Genomic DNA, 16,204 nt, shown 5'->3' with positions numbered 1-16,204 from the left:
TGGATGCCATGAAGTCCTTGTACTTGCATCCTTTTCCATCGTTTCCTCTACCCTGGTTCTTCTGCCTTACAATCGGTGGGTCGTCTTGACCAATGATCCTACTAAAGTTTCCTCTTTCAAATTGCCTTCCATTTACTTCAGGCTCTTCAAATTGAATTGACAATCCTTCGCGATTCTGCCTAATCAGACGTCTGGTTTCTTCCATCTGACGATCCAACATCGTTTGAATCATCAATTGTATTCCAGCCATTGTTATCGGCTCAGGTGTTACTGTTACAACCAGTGCTTGCTCAACCACAGGAGGTTGATTCCTGTTTTCGTTCACGTTTCCAGCTCCACTTCTTGTTCTTGCCATTCTTGATCTATACACCGAATAAAGTGATTTTATATCTTCATTCATGGTAGATATTCAAATCATCCTTATCACTCTGAAATGCTTACATGCTAGTTCTAATATCGTAGTCGTACGCTTAGAATCCTAAACACATAAGGTTTCTAGATCCGGTCGGCAACATACCATAGATCCGAACAAACAATATCATATATGGCAAACATATAACATTTAGCACATAAAAGCATTTTAGACATCCTTCCTAAAATATACTAGTGCTCATGTCTTAAAATATGGTAGACACTCATCTCACAATCATCGCTTAGCATTCTAAGTTTAAGTCTAGAAATCCTACAAATTTCTAGTTCGCTTAAATTAATGCTCTGATACCAACTGTGACATCCCCAATTTCACGGCCAGAAAAGACTGATTTGTTTATGCTTTGTTTTTATAATCAGAGTAATTGTTTAAAGAAAATTGTTGCGGAATTTGTCCCCAAAACAAAATATGATAAGAATTTATCAAAGCATTTCTTAAAGAAAAGTATTTTCATCATATAACAAACTCTCAGGATGTCATGTTCCGATACAAACACATAAGCATAGACAGAACTTACATTTATTTACACTAATAATTTACATCTCCTTTAATCTCTTAGTGCAATATGTCTTCGTATTGATACCTGTGATACAAAGAAAACTGAGTGGGTCAGGCTTGGGAGCCTGGTGAGCATATAGGGTTTTCAACCCACAATAATATAATTATTATATTCAATCATCAAACAATCAACCCAATTACCCATCCCCATTTTCTTCTTTAATTCTTAAGGTTTTACCCTAAGAATCGACTATCCTTCCTTCATTCATTCCTAAGGAATTGACCTAAGGAATTGGCACAAAGTGCATTGCTGCCTGAGGTTAATCTACATAGTACTAAATCTATAGCTACCAAGAATCGTAGTACTAAATCCATAGCTACCATGGTTCATCTACATTGTACTAAATCCATAGCTACCATCGTTTTATTATGAGGCACTAAATCTATATCTGCCAGGGTTTTTAGAGTATACCGGTGAACATCAAGTCCACAACACCTACAAGTTGCGAGTTTGCTAGTGTTCCACTATACTGTCTAGAATAGTCTTTGGTTGTCATCCCTACTCTGCTGAATGACGGGGGTCATCGTTTGGGTAAGGTTTCACTTATTTTTCACCTATCACCCTCATCTCATGATCTATATTATCTTTTGTCTCATCCTCAAACTCATCTTTCATCACACACTAACTATTTCATCTACCCATATTCTACCAAACATATTCGTAGATATAAATTACATATATATAATTTGAATTATTTAAAAGCCTGTAAAAAACATTCGTTCAACATCCATCTCAAGTAAACAAATAACGTATAAACACATAGCACGTATTTCATAGCAAATACTTCATATCTATGTGGTAGAAGAAAGTAACTATATACTCACTTGATCAGAAGATGATCGGACAACACTACAACTTGTAGAAGTAGTATTCTTCGGTAGATCTGGAAGATCTTCACAAAAAAATGGGCTTCTCGCGGGCAGAGCTTCGGCTCAGAAATCTCACTTATCGGGATCCTCAGGGCTTCGGAACTTGCTTCGGGGATCGAGAATGATACTGGGGCTTCGGGATATAATTGACACGCAAATCGAGGCAAAAACTTAGAGAGAAGAAAGAAAATGAGCAAAGAAAATGGCTGATCTCGGTTTCTATTTATAGGCTGCTGAGTTTGGGATTACGTTGGGCGTAATTTCCATGTACGCTGGGCATAGTCAGTACGCTGAGCGTACGTTTCAGATAAGCTTTGGTATGTGTGCCATGATCTTCAAAAAATCATATCTTTCGCATACGAGCTCCATTTTCGATATTCTTTATATCCACGCGTAAGTGAGATTATGCTCTACAATTTTTATTTTGACTCCGTTGGCTAATTTTGATTTTATTTTTATTATATTATTTTTGGTAGGCCGGGACAGGAAAAACTCAGTTATAAATTCATAACTTCTTCATCCGATATCCGTTTTCGTTTGTATTTTTACTGTTGGACTACTATCAACAAGATCTTTGAGTCTCGTTTAGATTGTTTCGGCTAAAAACCGCTCGATCTCAAATCGAGTATTCGGGCTGCATACCTCTAAGTCGAAACTTAGAAAAATCATAACTTCCACATACGAAGTCAGATTCGGACGTTCTTTTTATGCACGTTCACAGTTTAACGAAATCTGCAACTTTTTTTTTAGATCGCTAAGGCTAAATATCAATCTAACGTAAATTCACTTTTTATGTCATTCAACGTCGTGTCGGTTCTTTCGCGAAACTTCGACAGGTCATAACTTCTTCGTTATAACTCGGATTTCGGCGTTCTTTATATGTACGGAAACCTTGTGACATATACTAAAACTTAGTTAAGGTTATTCATTCTAAATATTCTTCTATCAAAAAGTTGTTTTTTGATGCTTATCATCTCTTAATTGATGAGCCTTGATCTACAGGCGTTACTGGATGTTGTGACAAGTCTCTGAGCAGAGTTTGCACCAGCAATTGAGATGCAATAGCTGGGGATGGAGTTTCAGGACCTTATCTAGAGCACAAAGACTGTGGAAGTGTAACATCTTAAAATTCACGACCAAAAATTTCATTTTTAAATATACAATTATAAAACCATTTGTCTGAAAACAACCATAGTATGAACTCATGTCAAATCCAAAGTATCAATAGTCAAAACATGTTATGATAAATAAATATCAGAGTAACAATCTCAAAGATCTCCGGTGCAGAAAATGTAGTGTGATGCGTTGCGATCATGCCGGCTCCTTTCCCTTCGAAGAGGAAGTACCTGAAACCAAAACTGAAAACCGTAAGCACAAAGCTTTGTGTAACGACCCTAGTTCTGGTATGTTATTTAATGGTTATTTTTCTAAGTATTCAAGAGGGACTCGACAAGTCTGTTACCCGACTCATCGAGTAGAGACGGGATTTCCAGCACGTGTATGTGGGTGACTCGACAAGTCCATATCCTGGACTCGGCGAGTCCGCCATCCTGGAAGAAACCCTAGATCCATGGGTTTTGCACCCTATATAATCCCCCTTATGCACCCAATCTGGCCTCCCTCACCCTCAGAACGTTTCATAGCCATACCCTAACCTATCTTGAGTGTTTTTGGGTATTTTTGTGTAAGAAGTGAAGATTGGAAGAGAGGAGGAAGGCTAGATCCAAAGGAGAAGAAGGGGAACAAGATCTTGCATCCATTTCAGAGTCATTTGAGGTATTAATCGGACCCCTTTCTGTTCTTTGGTTGTTTTTCTTCAAAAATCTCATTTAGGTTACCTTTTTGCCCATTTGTGAGCTTAATCTAGTATGGGAGCTTGTGTAAGTGTTATAGCTTTCAGATCTAATCATATTTCTGTCCCAAAACCCATATCTAATACCTTTATTGAACCTTGTTGCATATAAACCCTAGATCTAGCCTTATTCATGCATTTTAAGCCTATAAACCTCTTTAGGAGTGTATGTGCACGTAAAAATGGAACCTTTACGTGCAAACCAGGCCTTATGAGCCCAGATCTATCAGTTGGATGCGTTGGTTTTGAGCAAAATCGTCTAAATAGTAATTGCATGCATGCGACTCAGCGAGTCATTCTTTGGACTCGGCGAGTCGAGTCGCGAGTCCAAGACAGTCTTCATACCTCTAGATCAGACTCGACGAGTTGTTCATACAACTCGGCGAGCCACAGCCAGAGTGTTCATACGTTGAAGGAGGACTCGACGAGTTGTTCATACAACTCGGCGAGTCAGATGTAGATCGACTAGGTGATAACATAGAAGGGGAACTCGTTGAGTCTATGCCAAACTCAATGAGTAGTAGCGATCAGATGCAAAGAAGTGAGGGTGAGGACTCGACGAGTTGGTGACCCGACTCGATGAGTCAGGTCAACTGTATGTTGACTTTGACCAATAGGGTTGACTTTGACTAGGGGGGTAAAATAGTCATTTTACCCTCGGTATAGTTATCAGTATTTGATTCAGTATGTTATGGAAATTGTATCCGGGGAGATACCGGAGCAGCAGCAGACAGTTTCCAGAGCCGTTTATTTACCAGCCAGTTTACGAGGTGAGTTTTCTTCCAGTAGGAACGGGTCTAAGGCCACAATGCCGACCCGTTTAGTTAGTAGTAGTTTCTGGACTTCGGTCCGATGCAATTTTTAGTATGTTTGATGCCTTCGTGGCTCAGACAAGATTTATGTGTTATGTGTTCCGGGCTACAGCCCGATGCAGTGTGCAGTTTATGTGTTCATGCTGGTTAATATGTTTATGCCATGCTATGTTATACTCAGTCAGTTCCGGACTTCGGTCCGATGCAGTTAGTTCCGGACTTCGGTCAGATGCAGTCAGTTCTAGACTTCGGTCCAATGCAGTTTCCGAACTTCTGTCTGATGCAGAGGGCAAGGCCATGGTTAGTTTCAGACTTCGGTCCGCTGCAGTTTCCGGACTTCGGTCCGATGTAGTGGGCAAGGCCCAGTATGTGTTTATATGTTGTTTTATGGTATGTGGTAGTTTGGGGGAGCTCACTAAGCTTTGTGCTTACAGTTTCAGTTTTGGTTTCAGGTACTTCCGCAAGTAAAGGGAAAGGATCGGGTTGATGACATCGCACACACCACAGCTTCAGCCTTATTTCTGGGAGTTTTGTTCAGATACTTAGATATGATTTGATACAGTTCTTGATATGACATTTTTATTATGGCTTTGAGATACCCGACGTATGGTTTTATTATATGACATTCAGTGTTATGACTTTTATTATTATTTAAAAACAAAATTTTTGGGTCGTATTTCTGGGATGTTTCACTTTGTGAGTTCCTCCATCATAACACATACCATACAATAACATACTGCCTAGAATATATGGGTAATGGCCTCCTCTTTGGTCTCTTTCAACCGATAACTATCTAACATGCCTGGGTGCTAGTCTACCCCTTCGGTCTCTTTCAACCGGTAACTACCTAACATATATGGGTGTTGGCCTACCCCTTTGGTCTCTTTCAATCGGTAACCGAAGACTATTTCACCCCTACCACTAGCACATAATACCCTATCATATATATATAAATTACATACTACTTAGCATATTTGGGTGCTGGCCTCCCCTTTGGTCTCTTTCAACCGGTAACAAGGTTTATCCTACCCATCCTACCACTATTACAATATGAAATAACATACTAACACATAAAGCATAACAGATAGTGGCATACCAGACAATTATCACAAAGACAACCATCTCAACTATAGTCAAATACTAGTGCGCCGACATTGGTGTCTTCGACCCATTCCTGCTAGAAGGTAACTCACCTCAAACGCTGCGAAGTAGCTGAACAGTCCACGACTCTGAAATCAATCCCACTCAAACTCCTACACGTAGAAAAATTCCTTTAATTACCCTTTCATACTCATGACCCCCTTTAAGGGTAAACTTTGGTGAAAGTGAAAGTGAAAGTCAAGGTCAACATCCGGGTCAAAGTCAACCTCTGGTCAAAATCAACATTCCGAGTTGACTTAACTCGTCGAGTTTGATAAATCATAACACTCTGAAATCGTGTTTCAACTCGTCGAGTTCTTTCTTAACTCGTTGAGTTCCTCGTGTCCACAAAATTGAGACTTCTCAACTCATCCTTGAACTCGTCAAGTTTGTCCCCTTAACAGAATAGAGACATTTCGACCCAACTCGCCGAGTTCCTCTATGGACTCAACGAGTTCTTCAGTCTGTTAAGCCATCTTAATAGATTAAGCTCCTATCCTTCAAATATAGGCTCCATACTTCATCTACCTACTGAAAATGTCCTTTTAAAGTTAAAGTTTCCATCTTTACCAATTAATAGCCTCCCATAATGGGTTTAGCTCAAACCCTAACTCCTTAAGACCTAGATCTTAATCCAAAAGCCATTTATACTTCAAGCTAAGACATATAAACTGAGATCTAGACCCTAGACACCACTTAAACACGTAAAGTATCTGCCTTTCTCCCTATGCATGGACTTTTGGGGCTTAAAAGGCCAGACCGTGCTACTTGGACCTAAAACCCCATAAAAGTGACAATTAGGAGATATAACAAATAAATAGTCAAGGTTTGGACTTTATACCTCCAAATGGTTGCCAAAACACTGAGGATCTTGGATCTTATGAACATAGGGTTTGGTATTGTACCTTTTGAAGGCATGCAAAGGCATAAAGTCGGAGACGTTATCATTTAGGATGCTTAAGACGAGATTTGGGAATTGGACGTTTATTATTTAAGTATTAAGAGTTTATTATAAAGTTGAAAAAACTGAGTAGTATGCATGGCTTAATTTTGGCTACACAGAGCGTAGCCTAATTTTGCCCCATTTCCATCCGCAAGCTCTACGTTGGGCTTAGTGCATGGTACACGTATAGCCCCATAAGTTGATTTTTGGACAAAATGGGTTTTAATTCAAGTAGGGTGGATTCTAGCCATGGAAGGGTAAAATGGTCTTTTTGATGGGTTTTAGCCATAAGAACTTTCCTATGTGCGCATGCAAAACCCTAATGCTTGGATCTAGGCTTTCTAATAAACATGCTTTTGAATCCAAGACTTCTAATAGCTAATTAGGTTAAACAACAATATCAAAACAGATCTAGAATCATACCTTTGAATTCCTTGTTGATCTTGTTTGTCTTGGAGCTTCTAGAGTCACAATTGTCACTCCTCTAATGGCTTACAAACACCAATAGCAAGCAAGATGATTTAGGAGAGAGGAGAGGGGAGGAATTCAACCAAAGGTTTCTTGCTTAAGGTTGTGTGTCTAATTCCCTCATCCATAGGGTCTATTTATACTATTAGACTCCTTAAGGGTTTCACCCTAAACCCTAATTGGATAATCTTCTCTTAAGGCTATCCAAATCCATTCCATAGATAACCCTATGGACGATTTGAGCTATCCTAAAGCTCTTAGAATCCGTCCAAGGTATATCCTAATGGATTTATAGTCTAAAGTCTAACTATCAAACAATTGACAGTTTATACCCTCTTATTTAATTAATCTCTTTAAGTCACCAAATTAATACCAATTAATTTATGACTTATATTAATCAAATAGCCAAATATTATTCCTTATAATATTTACTCTCTCTTAATAAATCATCCTTCAAGTTGCTATGGTGAAGGCAACCCAAAAGGACCATGCACAACCAAATATAGTTATAGCCTTAGACACTATTCCAACAGTCTCCCACTTGGATAAGTCTAGTAACTATACAAGTACAATTCGGTTTGCAATCGTAGCTCTTAAAGATGCTGTCAACTCTGATCTAATCAATCTTGTCCTTTAGATAAGGGATTGTACAGTCCTCTGTTAGATATCATGCTGACAATCCTATGGAATGGTTAGTCTAGCATTTAGATTTCTCGATCTCCGATTTATTTGACATAGAACTTAATCGAACACATCAATTCAGTTCTGACCGGGCCCGGCACATAAGTCAAATCAAATCATCGAGTGGCCAACATATCTCTTCTATCCTCTTATGATAAAATTTACAGATAAACTTCGACTTATATGCATTTACTTATTCATTAACCAACTATACACAACAATGCGTTTTATAACATCAAGTTACTGATGCGTTTTCGCATTATCAATGCACAATCAATTAACAAATAATAAACCATATATCTAGGTTTTAAGACCATATGATATTATCGTCTTGCGATCACCTTTTATATCGTATTCCATAAAGTGATTCCAGCAAGCGCGGGTTTATTCCAATGCTCATAACCAGTTCATAAGCACTCATGAACGTTGCAGCAACCCTTGCTATGTCTAACACCATTTAGACACTCTACACGCCAATTCATGACAATCTTCATTCATATCTACTCCCAACATATGAACGATTGTGGACCATTTGAATAATTCGATTATTCCTAATAAACTCAATTATTCTGGAAGTCAAAACATGCAAAGTGAAACAATAGTTAAACAACTAACATGTGACAGTAACTTTACTCATAAATAAAACTCCTTTATTTAATCATCAAATGTTAATTACATTTATCTATTATACGTTTCTAATACTATCTAATCTATACTAATATCATCCTTCAGCCCAATACTCCTAGCATGCTGCAAGTGCTTAACCCTACTCAGTCCCTTCGTAAGCGGATCTGCTGGGTTATCTTCTGATGATATCCTCTTCACTACGAGTTGTCCTTATTCTACACGATGTCTAATGAAGTGATATTTTCTATCGATATGTCGAGATCTACCATGATCCCTCGGTTCCTTGGTCAAGGCAACCGCACCTTCGTTATCACAGAAAATCTCCATGGGCTCCTTTATGGCCGGCACAACTCCAAGATCACCGATGAAGTTCTTCAGCCATATTGCCTCCTTCGACGCTTCGCTCGCTGCGATGTATTCTGATTCACACGTTCAATCAGCTACGGTTTCCTGCTTGGAACTTTTCCATGTCACTGCTCCTCCATTTAGGGTAAAGACCCAGCCTGACTGCGAACGGTAGTTGTCCCTGTCGGTCTGAAAGCTGGCGTCACTATACCCTCGCACCTTCAAGTCATCACTCCCTCCAAGGACTAAGAACCATTCTTTCGTCCTCCGAAGGTACTTAAGGATGTTCTTCACCGCAATCCAATGTGCTTTGCCAGGGTTCCCTTGATATCTGCTAACCATGCTCAAAGCGAAGGCTACATCAGGGCGAGTACAAGTCATAGCGTACATGATTGAGCCAACTGCGGAAGCGTATGGTACTCGGCTCATTTCTGCTATCTCGGCTTCGGTACTCGGACTTTGAGTCTTACTCAACTTGGCATTTCCTTGTATCGGTAATTCTCCCTTCTTTGAGTTTTCCATACTAAAACGTTTTAGTACCTTCTCCAAGTAAGTATTTTGACTAAGTTCAATTAGTTTCTTACTTCTTTCTCTTACTATCCTTATTCCCAAAATGTAAGAAGCCTCTCCGAGGTCCTTCATAGCGAAGCACTTCCCGAGCCAGGACTTAACCTCCTGCAGAGTCGGGATGTCGTTTCCTATGAGTAATATGTCATCGACATATAGAACGAGGAAGCTTACTATACTCCCACTGGCTTTGACATATACACAAGATTCGTCTTCGCTTCGTACAAATCCAAACTCTTTGACTTTCTCATCGAAGCAAAGATTCCATCTGCGAGACGCTTGCTTAAGTCCATAAATGGACTTCTCAAGCTTACACACTCTATTCGGATGCTTCGGATCCACAAACCCCTCTGGCTGAGCCATGTAAACATCCTCAGCCAACTTTCCGTTAAGGAAAGCGGTTTGACATCCATTTGCCAAATCTCATAATCATGAAATGCGGCAATTGCTAGCATCACTCTAATAGATTTAATCTTCGCAACTGGTGAGAAGGTCTCATCATAGTCAACTCCGGGAGTTTGAGTAAAGCCCTTCGCAACCAATCGCGCTTTATATGTGTGTACGTTCCCATCCACGTCGGTCTTCTTCTTGAAGATCCACTTGCACCCTACGGTCTTACGTTCGGGCACGTAATCAACCAAATTCCAAACTTGGTTATCGTACATGGATTGGATCTTGCTATCCATCGCCTCTTTCCATTTCGCAGACTCCGGGCCTGCCATGGCTTCCTTATAACTATTAGGTTCATCAAGATTTACTAGTGTACCATCACTAATATACGTGTCCCCTTCGGTGGTAATATGAAAACCATAAAACTGGGGTTGAACTCTAACTCAATCGGAACGTCTAAGAGGTAAGGATTCGTCAATCGGTTCAACCGGAGTTTCCTCCTCAGGTTGAATGCCAGCGGTAGAGGTTCCTTCATCTATCGATTCTTGAATCTCTTCAAGTTCGATTTGCCTCCCACTGTCTCCTTGGCTTATGAGTTCTCGCTCTCGGAAAACTCCTCTCCTCGCAACAAAGATAACATTATCTTTCGGTCTATAGAAGAGATATCCAAAGGAAGTTTGCGGGTAGCCGATGAAAATACATTGCTCACTTCGAGGTTCAAGCTTGTCGTGAGTATCTCGTCTTACGAAAGCCTCGCAACCCCAAACCTTGATATGTGCCAACGAGGGAGCTTTCCCCGTCCACATCTCGTGAGGTGTTTTGGCAACCTTCTTAGAAGGGACTCGGTTAAGGATATGGGCGGCAGTCTCTAAGGCATACCCCCAAAAGAATATAGGTAGTGAAGCACGACTCATCATAGAGCGAACCATATCCAATAAGGTTCGATTACGCCTTTCTGCCACACCATTCAATTGCGGTGTCCTAGGAGGCGTCAATTGCGAAACTATTCCACACTCCTTGAGATAATCGTGGAATTCAAGACTTAGGTACTCTCCTCCTCGATCGGATCGAAGCATCTTGATTTTCCTGCCCAATTGATTCTCCACTTCATTCTTGAACTCTTTGAACTTTTCAAAGGTTTCTGACTTTTGCTTGATTAAATAGATATACCCATATCTACTATAATCATCGGTAAAAGTCACATAGAAGCGGTTCCCATCCTTCGTGGTTGATCTAAAGATTCCACATACATCGGTATGTATTAGGTCCAATAGTCCCTCACCCCTTTCACAAGTACTCGTGAAGGGTGACTTAGTCATCTTTCCAAGTAAACAAGACTCGCATGTGTCATCTTCCCTAAGGTCGAATGACTCCAACACTCCATCCTTTTGGAGTTGGGCTATGCGTTTCTTGTTGACATGTCCAAGACGACAATGCCACAAGGATGCTTTATCCATACTAGTGGAAGAATCAATGTTCAAAACATCATTTCCTAAGTTATCAACAATCATAACAGTTTCATATATTCCATTACATGGTATAGCTTCAAAGTAAAAGACACCATTTAGATAAGCCAAAATAGAACCATTCTCATTATTAAAAGAAAATCTAAATCCTTGTCTATATAAACCATGAAATGAAATGATGTTTCTAGCCATTTCTGGCGAATAGCAACAATTGTTCAAATCCAAAACTAAACTATTCTTAAGCACTAAAGAATACACTCCAATCTTGGTCACAGGCGACGATCTTCTGTTCCCCATGATTAGATTGATCCTTCCTTGCTCCACATCCCTACTTCTTCTTAGTCCCTGCACATTAGAACAAATGTGATAACCACAACCGGTGTCAAGAACCCAAGAAATAGCATGATTAGAATCGTTAGATTTGATTGCATATATACCTGCGAAAGATGGCTTGATCTTTCCTTCCTTGATGGCTTGCAGGTAATCCGGGCAGCTTCTCTTCCAATGTCCTATCTTGTGACAGTGGTGGCACTCTGCCTCCTTCGGGTTAGAGTAGGGCTTAGAGGGATCAACTTTTGTCCCACTAGAAGAGGAACCATCTCGGGCTTTCACCTTGCGATAGTTGTTCGAAGAAGCTTTCCTCTTCTTTCCCTTCCCTTGACCAATAGCCAAGACAGGAGCAGCGGATGGATTGGGAGTTGGTGCAACAGACTTGTCCTTGAAATTGCTCTCAGCAACCCTCAAGAGACCTTGGAGTTTACTTAGAGTGACCTCCTCTTTGTTCATGTGGTAGGTCATCCTAAATTGATTGTACATCGGAGGCAAAGAGTGAAGTACCATGTCGATCGCCAAGTCTTCGCCGAAGTCAACATTTAGCTTGCGAAGGCGGTCGACATACCTTTGCATCTTTTGCAAGTGCACGGTAAGAGATTCTCCATGACCCATCTTAGCGGAAATCATGTTAGTGAAAATCTCGTAACGCTCTTGTCTCGCGTTTTGGTGGTACCTCTCCAACAAGTCTTGATGCATCTCGTATGGATACATGTCCTCGTAGGACTTTTGGAATTCGGAGTTCATGGTGGCGATCATGATGCAATGTACCTTCGTTGCATCTCGCTCATGAGTTTCAAAGGCGGTGATTTCTTCGGGAGTAGCAACTTCGGGGTTGATTTTCTCGAGCTTCTCATCGAGGACATACTCTTTATCCTCATAGCGAGCAATGGTGCGAATGTATCTTATCCATTCGCTAAAGTTCGTTCCATCGAAGGTGACCTTTTGGCAAAGGCTCATCAACGTGAAAGAACTAGCAACAGCGTTGTTTGCGTTTGACATCTATAGAAAGGACAAAGATAGATTAGAACAAGAATCCCTAATTATCACCCAATAAGAAAAATTAGGGCTAGGATCCAACAATAACATTTACATACTAGAAAAGGGATGCCGTAATCCAATATGCAAATAAATTGAAGGTAAGTGAATGACGATTCACTAATTCTCCACTACAAAACTTAAACTATTAGTCCTAAGTGTTTTTGAGAATTCCTAGATTCGGATGAGATTCATTGAACTATTCAATGGTATGTTTAAATCTCGATATGCCCCTCTTGTTTGTGACTGGGATGCCGAGGATCACAAAGCGGGTGTGAATTACCATGCAAATTCACATGGTGCCTTCATTGTAACGATCACCTATTCGATGTGCCGGTAAACCACACACGCTCCATCGAACTATGATGAACAATGAATCACCCTTTGCCACCTTCGCTTAGAACCAATTAGTGTGCCGGTAAACCACACACGCTCCACTAACATCTTAGCAAGGTGCAAAGTGTAATTTCATGGGATTGCATCAATTCACTTTTCCTAAAGTAACTAAGATTGGGAAATTAAAAAAATTTAGTTACTTCGTATTTCTTATTATACTTTTAATGAGAGGATGAGGTTGCCCTATCCTACCCGTTCGGCTAACGACCCTCCACCAATCAAGCAAGCGGTGGGTGTGAGTGTACACCCATTAAGCGCCATTTTATAGGCCGCAACCTTATACCCACCTTATAGATCGGCTTCGTGAATGAGGCCTACTAGCGGTAAGACTAGCATTTAGTCATACATATATATATATATATATATATATATATATATATATATATATATATATATATATATATTAATCTAGTAATATCATATAAGTATAGGGTTGCATTTTAAACTTTTCAAAATCTAGGGTTTGAAATTTAAGTTGTCTAAATTAAAACTTTTAATCACAAATATAAATTTCAAAACTTTAGGGTAGGTTTTAAACATTTAAAACATAGAGGATCAAATAACAAATAATTCCAATTAACAATTAATATTCTAATTATCTTTATTTGATTTATCTTGATTTCTTTGAAGATAATTACCAAAATAATTAATCATTATCATATAAGGAAATTAAATATTTTATTAGATGATAAATATCTTTAATTAGATCAAGATAATAGTCATATTTATCAAAAAATCGGATTTATATTGATCTAATATGATTAAGGTAAGTTTCCATAAGATAATTATGAAAAAATCCCGAATCTGGCCATTCCTGACGCCTGGACTCGCCGAGTCACAAGGGGACTCGCCGAGTCAGGCCTACTCGACGAGTCCACCTTGGAACTCGACGAGTCAGTGACTCAAAACCCAAAAAATCGAATTTTGCAGGTTTGTTTCAGTTAATCAAGCAACAATTTAAAGAAAACCAAGCTAGGCTTTGATACCACTGATGGGTTTTAGCCATAAGAACTTTCCTATGTGCGCATGCAAAACCCTAATGCTTGGATCTAGGCTTTCTAATAAACATGCTTTTGAATCCAAGACTTCTAATAGCTAATTAGGTTAAACAACAATATCAAAACAGATCTAGAATCATACTTTTGAATTCCTTGTTGATCTTGTTTGTCTTGGAGCTTCTAGAGTCACAATTGTCACTCCTCTAATGGCTTACAAACACCAATAGCAAGCAAGATGATTTAGGAGAGAGGAGAGGGGAGGAATTCGACCAGAGGTTCCTTGCTTAAGGTTGTGTGTCTAATTCCCTCATCCATAGGGTTTATTTATACTATTAGACTCCTTAAGGGTTTCACCCTAAACCCTAATTGGATAATCTTCTCTTAAGGCTATCCAAATCCATTCCATAGATAACCCTATGGACGATTTGAGCTATCCTAAAGCTCTTAGAATCCGTCCAAGGTATATCCTAATGGATTTATAGTCTAAAGTCTAACTATCAAACAATTGACAGTTTATACCCTCTTATTTAATTAATCTCTTTAAGTCACCAAATTAATACCAATTAATTTATGACTTATATTAATCAAATAGCCAAATATTATTCCTTATAATATTTACTCTCTCTTAATAAATCATCCTTCAAGTTGCTATGGTGAAGGCAACCCAAAAGGACCATGCACAACCAAATATAGTTATAGCCTTAGACACTATTCCAACACTTTTACCCAAGTAAGACAACTACGAATGAATGACCTAAGGTGGATTAGCATCTAAATTATGATTATGGTTTTATTGTGAATTTGGTTAGTATGAGGAGTTCCAGCATCGACTAGTCGGGTGTGGGTATTGTTTATCTTCAAACTGAGGTAAGTCTTCTCATTATATTCGTGGGTCGAAGGCAACAATGTCAGTCCACTGGCTTGTACTAGTTGTCTTTGTAACTCTTGCATTATATGTTAGGTTGGACCCATTTGTATGTTAGGCAGGGACTAATATTATTTATTTTCGGTCGGGCCCATTTGTATGCTAAGTTGGGCCCACTATTATTTATGTTGGGTTGGGCTCATTTATATAGTATATTGTATTTTGGGAAACTCACTAAGCTTTGTACTTACGGTTTTTTGGTTTAACATTTTCAGGTAATTCCAGTTCGAAAGAGAAGAATCTGATATGACGGTAGAAGACCCCCTTAATTTTATTCCACATTGACATTTGATTTTACTCTGATGTTGAGAATATTTTATACTACGGTTGAATTGAAACAAATTGGTTGTATTTTTGGGTGTTTGAAAATGAAAAATTTACCACTGTTTTTAAGATGTTACAGTTAAAGGCAACCATAATATTACATAACTACGTCTAGTCATTAACATTAATTTAATATGTAGTTCACATTTTAGACCATATTATATGGATGTCAAAAAGTTTTATGTAACCCCATTCCCGTGAGACCTCGATCTTGTACAGGGGTATTTGATTAAAAAAATATTGGGCAGGGACGAGGGCAGGGGTTGGGTTAACCTCCGTTTTAATTTAGGGGGCAGGGGCGGGTGTGGGCAGTATCGTCCCGAAATCATATGTAGGCCCCGTTAATATTATATATATATATATATATATATATATATATATATATATATATATATATATATATATATATATATATAATTTTGAACTGCTAAAATTCAACAAAAAATAATCATGTTTTTAAGTTAATATAATATTTTTGAGATGTCATAACATTTTTGTTTTTTAACATTTCAATTTCTGTTATAAATAAGTATTTTCTACCCACAAAATAGTTTCTTTTAACCCAAAAAACTACTTTTAACTAAAAAAAAAAAGCAACCCAAAATCAACCATTGTCGGGGACGATAATCCAGGAGTTCGGGGGAGGGGGAGGGAAGATTAGAGATTTTGAGGGTGGGGTGGAGGATGCAACCCCAATCTGTTTGCATCCGTTGACATCCCTACCACATCAAGGATGCGTTGCCTTCTGTGTTTGTTTATTTAAAATCATTTATGTTTTTTAGTAAAAATATTTGTTTCCGGTGTCAAAATGTAATTAAAAAAAGGTATTTGGTTTTGTTTATTAGGTACTAAAGCATAGTAAATTGGTAAATTAATGTTTGGCAAATGGTGCGGAAATAAGATATCAATAATCCTTAAATAATTCAAAAGTTTGAAGAAAATAACTTATCAAAAACTTATTATTTAAGTCAATAACTTTTTATAAAATATTAACATCTAAAATACATTATTATCGATATTAAACCATAATAAATCAATAAAACA

The sequence above is a fragment of the Lactuca saligna genome, chromosome 3 (assembly GCF_052625555.1).
Source record: "Lactuca saligna cultivar CGN05327 chromosome 3, ASM5262555v1, whole genome shotgun sequence".
Taxonomy (NCBI): domain Eukaryota; kingdom Viridiplantae; phylum Streptophyta; class Magnoliopsida; order Asterales; family Asteraceae; genus Lactuca; species Lactuca saligna.
The sequence above is the reverse complement of the archived record's forward strand: the minus strand, read 5'-3'. Positions refer to the sequence as shown.